Here is a 7,711-nt window from a genome sequence, read left to right on the forward strand (position 1 = left end):
GTTGGAGTCTCGTAGGATAGCCTAGCCAAGAGTCAAAGCTGGCTTGCTGCAACAACTCCACCAACCCTTCTTGATAATGTGCATGTATGTAGGATCTGATGTAAGTCTTGCTGAGTACCTTTGTACTCATGTTGCTATAATCTACATTTTTACAGAAGACGCTGCAACCCTTTCTGATGGGTTCTTCGTAGACGTTGACATCAATGAGTAGGCTAAGGCCCAGGTGGTGATCCTGAGCTTGTGAAGGACCACGTAGTATAGCTAGGCTTCCCAAGCCTCTTTTTATTTTACTAGTTGTCTGTACTCAGACAAGCTACTTCCGCTGCTAGTTTGCATGACTGTATGACTTGAATGCTGGGTCGTGTGACCCGTACCTATGTGTATGTTATGTATGGCTCTCTGAGCCTTAATTAAAGTACTTGTGTCGTAGAGTCATGTTGTGATGCCATGTTGTATTTGCACATATCGAGCATACTGTGTGTATGTTATTGAAATGCTTGGTATGTGTGGGATCTGACTATCTAGTTGTTTATCTTTAGTAGCCTCTCTTACCGGGAAATGTCTCCTGGTGTTACCGCTGAGCCATGGTAGCTTGCTACTGCTCTGGAACACTTAGGCTGGCCGGCATGTGTCCTTCTTCGTTCCGGTGTCTGTCCCTTCGGGGAAATGTCACGCGTTGAGTACCGGAGTCCTGTTAGCCCGCTACAGCCCGGTTTAGCGGAGTCCTGCTAGCCCAGTGCTACAGCCCGGACCCACTTGCTGATGACCGACTCGTTCAAAGCTGGGTCATGGATGCCTGTCCCTGTAAGTCTGTGCCACTTTGGGTTTACGACTAGTCATGTCAGCCCGGGCTCCTTATCATATGGATGCTAGCGGCACTATCATATACGTGAGCCAAAAGGCGCAAACGGTCCCGGGCAAAGGTAAGGCGACACCCGTGGGGATACCGTGCGTGAGGCCGCAAAGTGATATGAGGTGTTACAGGCTAGATTGATGTGACATCGAGTCGGGGTCCTGACAGCGTTGGTATCAGAGCCGGACTGCCTATAGGTTCTCCAAGCCAAACTGGTCGATGTTGAGTCTAGAAATTCTTTAGTTATACGTAGGGGAATTGTTTGTGGGTTGGAACGTAAGGCTCTTTTTACTCCTTTATCTTATAACATTCTGATCTGAGTCAGTCTATTTTTCCACCGGGGGTTAAGGAACTAGGATCTATTCTCTCTATCAGGATCACGTGTTACTAATCAGTAGTACCTTATAGGTTTGATGGATACAAGCCTAGTTCAGTTCTACTACCACATTATGTTATTAGGATGGACTCAGAACTTTGATATGATGATGTTGAGTGTGTATGAAATCCTTTGTCAAATGTCTCAAAATCCTTCTTGAGCATTTACAGCTGTTATGCTGCCGAAATTTTGCTAGAAATTCTAATGCCTTTGCATTATGGTTATGCTTTCAGATGGCCACTCGCGACCTCAATCAAGTGGTTCACCTGACTCGATGCCTAGATGTACCCGGCCATACCGCCATGTTGATCAGGGTAATGACTGAGGATGGATACCGTTGGTATCCCAAGTACACGGTCGAAGAGCAATTTCGAGACTTTAATCAAAGCCAGTATCTCTGCACTGTCAGGATATTTCCATCTTATCCTGGATCCACCGAGCCCCTTCACTGCTCCTATGGACTCGGGGTTACCATTGAGATGGCTGTGCAGGACGCCGCCTACTCTATGATGACCATCATGCGGGTCAGGTCTGGTCTATTTCGGGACTCTGATTTCCGATATATGCCAGGATCACTTCCGGGAGCACAAGGGTATCTCCAGGCTATCTATGCTGACCCCACTCAGGAGGATTCACGGACACGCACCACTGCTGAGATGCTCGAGGATAAGGACCGTGAAAATTGGGCCTTGAGGCTAGAGCTCTTCAATACCCGTGCTGACCATTGGGCCACGTTGACTCGGTTTGCACCGGCGGTGCAAGCTGGATATTCGGATATGCGCGATCTCTATCCTGTGAGATCTGCTCTGCCAGACGTGTTGGGTTGGCGTGATGTAGGAGGCATCACCCCACCTCGCGGTCCCCGCAGGCCACCGTCTGTTGGTCCAAGACCTCATCCTAGCCCCTATGGTCCTCAAGCTCCGCGGGATCGTCTGTTCCCGGATGATCATGTTGAGCTTCCAGGCTATGGAGGTGACTTCTACGAGGACTACTACGGATCGGTCTGAGTTAGTGGTAGTATCACTAGTTCGTACTAGCTGTGTCGTCTGTCGTCCTGCGTGACTCGTGGGATGTGACCCAGTTTGTACCGCCTTCCGGAGGTGTAGAAAAATAATGTATAGGAGCTTGGGATGCCTCCGATGAGATGTAATCCTTTTTTTCACCATAATAGTACCTTGTTTGGTCTTGTACTAAACCTTGTATGGTGTGTATGACGATGGAATAAAGAAGCAGTTTCCGTATCTACCATGTCATACGGATGATCATCTTGCATTCCGAGTTATTCCTTACATTCTGTATCCTGTGTCGGAATCTTATCATTCTGACTAAATCATTGTCTTGTTTACCTAGGATGGTCAACACGCGCAATAACCCTGCTCCTCAAGAGCAGGCCGAAGGCAGTGAAGTCAGGAATGCAAATCTGCCTCATCCTCCTTCCCTAGCCGAGGTTATGATGGAAGCCAAAAGAAACAAGCGGGAGACCAACCGTTTGTTGGAGCGTATTGAACAGAACACAGCACACCATCAGAGGACTAACGTGGTGTCACTCAGTGATTTCATCAAGTTACATCCACCCACGTTCCACCACTCTGTCGAGCCTCTCGACGCTGATGACTGGCTTCGAAGTATTTCTCACAAACTGCGCTCCGCGCTAGTAGCCGAGGCTGACAAGGTCACCTTTGCTGCATATCATCTTGAAGGCCCCGCCAGTCTCTGGTGGGAGAATTATGGAGCTATGCGCCCAACGGGCCATGTCACTACTTGGGCTGAATTCAGCGAGGCTTTCCGTGAACATCACATTCCGGAGGGTCTCATGGACCGTAAACGTGAGGAATTTTGCAGTTTCACCCAAGGCCGACTCTCTGTGGATGCTTATAGCAGGGAGTTTGGTAACCTCGCACGATATGCAACTGAGGAAGTTTCTACTGATGCTAAGAAGCAAGCAAGGTTCCGTAAGGGACTTAGTCCTGAGCTTCACCGCGACCTCCGTCTGCATGAGTGCACATCTTTTCAGAAGCTTGTTAACAAGGCCATCAGTGCTGAGACTGGTCAGACTGATTATGACGCAACACGCAAGCATGGCCGTGACGTGGGTTCCTCATCCGGTGCTGGTCCTCAGAAGCGCCGCGTGTGGGTGCCCAACACTGCCCTGCCACCCAGGTTCACACCGAGGCCATCCTTCCAGGCGCCTCGCCCCGTTCAACAGTCTGCACCAGCCAAGCCCTATGGTGGTCCAACCAACAATGCTCCTCCACGTACCAGTTCTGTGACTTGCTTTAAGTGTGGGGAATCTGGCCACTATATGCGCGAGTGTCCCCAGACCAACCCCAACCAATCTGCTAAAGCTGTTGGCCGTGGCAAGCCGACAGGAAAAGTGTTCCATGCCAAGCCGGCCACCGCTACACGTGGCCATGTCAACTGTATCTCTGCCGAAGAAGCTCAAGAGGATCCCAACATCGTTCTCGGTATGCTCCTTGTTAATTGCCACCCGGCATCTGTTCTTTTCGATACAGGAGCATCTCATTCATTTATATCCGAGAGCTATGCTCGTCTGCATAACACCGCATTCTGTGACATGCCATCCTCTATGGTAATTCAAACTCCGGGATCCAAATGGCAAACTTCTAGAGTAAGCCATGGAAACAAAATCCAAGTCGACAGACTTGTTTTTCTCGCATCTTTGATAGCCCTTAAATCTTCGGATATTAATATCATCTTGGGTATGGACTGGATGTCAGCTCATCATGCCCAAATTGATTGCTTCTCTAGGACTGTTCAACTCACCCATCCCTCGGGGAAGATAGTCAATGTCTTGACCCGAATAGCCAAGCGACAGTTGTATTCTCTTAACGCCAGCCCTTTGCCAGACCTTGAGGATGTTCCGGTAGTCCGTGACTTTCCGGATGTCTTCCCAGAGGAATTGCCAGGTGTTCCACCTGACAGGGATGTTGAGTTCGTAATAGACCTTATTCCAGGAACCGTCCCGATTGCTAGAAGACCTTATAAGATGGCACCACTAGAACTAGCCGAGCTTAAGAAACAACTCGATGAGTCCTTGAAAAAGGGTTTCATCCGACCTAGTTCATCTCCGTGGGCTTGCCCCGTCCTCTTCGTCAAGAAGAAGGATGGTACGGACCGGATGGTTGTAGATTATCGACCTGTCAATTTGGTCACAATCAAGAACAAATATCCGCTCCCCAGGATCAACGACCTGTATGATCAGCTCGCTGGATCCTCAGTCTTCTCCAAGATGGATTTGAGGTTGGGCTACCATCAAATCAAAATCAGGAATGGGGACATTCCTAAAACGGCCTTTGTTACTCGTTATGGCCAATACGAGTACACCGTCATGTCCTTCGGTTTAACCAACGCTCCAGCCACCTTTTCTCGGTTAATGAACTCAATCTTCATGGAGTATTTGGATAAATTCGTCGTGGTTTACCTCGATGATATACTCATCTACTCCAAGAGCGAGGAAGAACATGCCGAACATCTAAGGCTAGTGTTGAAGAAACTTCGAGAGCATCGCCTTTATGCCAAATTTTCTAAATGTGAATTCTGGTTGTCAGAGGTGACCTATCTGGGTCATGTAATATCTGGTAAAGGTATTGCTATTAACCCTGAGCGAGTTCAAGCCGTCCTTAATTGGACTCCACCTGAATCGGTCAAGCAAGTTCGGAGTTTTCTGGGCTTAGCGATCTATTGTCGTCGCTTTGTCGAGAACTTCTCCAAAGTTGCTAAACCTCTAACCGAACTCCTCAAGAAAGATAAAAAGTTCGAATGGACTCCACAATCTGAGCACAGCTTTCAGGAACTGAAAAGACGCCTGACTTCTGCTCCCGTACTGGTACCGCCAGATTTCTCTAAGGACTTTGTTATCTACTGCGACGCCTCGCGACAAGGACTAGGTTGCATTCTCATGCAAGATCGACACGTAATTGCTTACGCTTCACGGCAGTTGCACCCACATGAGGAGAATTATCCTACTCATGATCTAGAGCTTGCAGCCGTAGTCTATGCACTTAAAACCTGGCGACATTACCTCCTTGGTAATCGCTGCGAAATATTCACTGATCACCAAAGTCTGAAGTACATCTTCATCCAACCGGATTTGAATCTCAGGCAAAGACGTTGGGTCGAGTTGATCACGGATTTCGACCTAGGAATAACTTACACCCCAAGGAAAGCCAACGTCATGGCTGATGCGCTAAGTCGTAAATCTTATTGTAACAACCTGATGTTACAACAAAGTCAACCGCTTCTCCATGAGGAATTTCGGAAACTTAATCTCCACATTGTTCCTCAAGGATTCCTTTCCACCTTGGTGGCGAAACCTACCCTTACGGATCAGATCATCAAAGCACAGAAGGTAGATCCGGGAATTTCCCGCATCAGGAGAAACATCAAGAAAGGAGTTGCGAATTGTTTCTCCATTGATGATCAAGGGGTCGTATACTTCGGGAATCGACTAGTGGTTCCCAAAGTGCGAAACCTGAGGCGATTGATCCTTAAGGAAGCTCATGAATCTCCTCTCACTATTCATCCCGGTAGTACTAAGATGTATCAGGACCTACGCCAGAGGTTCTGGTGGACTAGGATGAAGAGAGAAATTGCTCAGTATATTGCTAATTGCGACGTCTGCCGTCGTGTAAAAGCAGAGCATCAACGGCCTGCTGGCACCCTTCAACCCTTAGCTATTCCTGAATGGAAACGGGATAAAATTGGTATGGATTTCATTACCAGTTTTCCCAGGACCAAGAGAGGGAATAATGCTATCTTCGTCGTTGTCGATCGTCTTTCCAAAGTGGCCCATTTCTTACCTGTTTGTGAGAGTATAACTGCTAGTCAGTTAGCAGACTTGTACATCTCCCGAATAGTGTCACTCCATGGTGTTCCTCTGGAAATTAACTCGGATCGAGGAAGTCTTTTCACCTCTCGATTTTGGGAAAGTTTCCAAAATGCTATGGGAACCCGCCTTTCTTTTAGCACCGCTTTTCACCCTCAATCTAGTGGTCAAGTAGAACGCGTCAATCAGATCCTAGCAGACATGCTTCGAGCCTCTGTTATCTCATTCGGAATGGATTGGGAGAAGTGCCTTCCATTTGCCGAATTCGCTTACAACAACAGCTATCAATCTAGCTTGGGTAAAGCCCCTTTTGAAGTTCTCTATGGACGACGGTGTCGAACACCCCTTAACTGGTCAGAAACCGGGGAAAGACAATTGTTTGGCCCGGATATGATTCAGGAAGCAGAAGAGCAAGTTCGCATCATTCGTGAAAAGTTGAAAACAGCCCAATCTCGTCAAAAGAGTCAATATGACCGAAAACATAAGGCTATGACTTTCGAGGTTGACGAGAAGGCTTACCTTCGGGTTACTCCTCTGAAGGGAACCCATCGTTTCGGTATCAAAGGCAAATTGGCTCCCCGTTACATTGGACCTTTTCGTATTCTCGCTAAACGAGGGGAAGTTGCCTACCAGTTGGAACTACCTCCGCATCTCTCCAGAGTCCACGATGTCTTCCACGTTTCTCAACTCAGGCGTTGCTTCTCGGATCCTATCCGTGGAGTGGACCACGAAACGCTTGATCTCCAAGATAATCTCACGTATCGAGAGCATCCCATTCGTATCCTCGATCAGGCCGAGCGTACCACTCGACGTCATAATATCAAGTTTCTCAAAGTTCAATGGTCGCACCATTCTGAGGATGAAGCAACTTGGGAAAGGGAGGATCGTCTTCGACTCGAGTACCCCGCCTTCTTCCCGGAGGAACCCAAATCTCAGGACGAGATTCTTTTGAGTGGGGGTGAGTTGTCACACCCTAGCTAGTTCATGCATTAGAGTGTTGCATCATGTTTATTCTTTCATCAGAAACCTGAAATGGGGATGACAAAACCCCCAGCCCCCTCTGAAACCAACTAGGGTTTACTAAAAACTTTTTCAATGAACCTGAAATGCCCTTCTAAAATGCCCATCATTTTTGTCCTGGTTCAGAACCCCTGCCAAAAGTGATGCACATTTTCCTAGGTCATCCTAGGGTCTTTGAATTAAATCATAGATATTTGAATTTGGGCATTTAAAATTATATAAAATATTCAGATGCTCAAATATCTCCAAACTAAAATGTTTCATGTTGGAAATAATCCAACTATGGACCAGGAGTAGTTTGGTGATTTTAGGAGTTGCCTAAGTATTTTTAATAAATCAACAAAGTTGCAGAAGTATTAAAAAACAGAAACAGGAAAAAAAAATAGAAAAACTTACCTGGCGCCCAGCACCCGGCCCACCTGCCGGCCCAGCCCAGCGCCGCACCAGCGAGCTGCTTGCCGGCCAGGCAGGCAGGCAGGTGCCCGACGGCGACCGCAGCGCGCGCCACGCACCTGCTCGCCGCCTCGCCGCTCCCCTCGCCCGGTGACGTCATGGATCGCTCCCCCTCTCTTCCCCGAACCTCCCAGACACCCCCTCTCCTCTCCAGATCCTCCCC

This window comes from Triticum aestivum, chromosome 6A, assembly GCF_018294505.1.
Source record: "Triticum aestivum cultivar Chinese Spring chromosome 6A, IWGSC CS RefSeq v2.1, whole genome shotgun sequence".
Classification (NCBI taxonomy): domain Eukaryota; kingdom Viridiplantae; phylum Streptophyta; class Magnoliopsida; order Poales; family Poaceae; genus Triticum; species Triticum aestivum.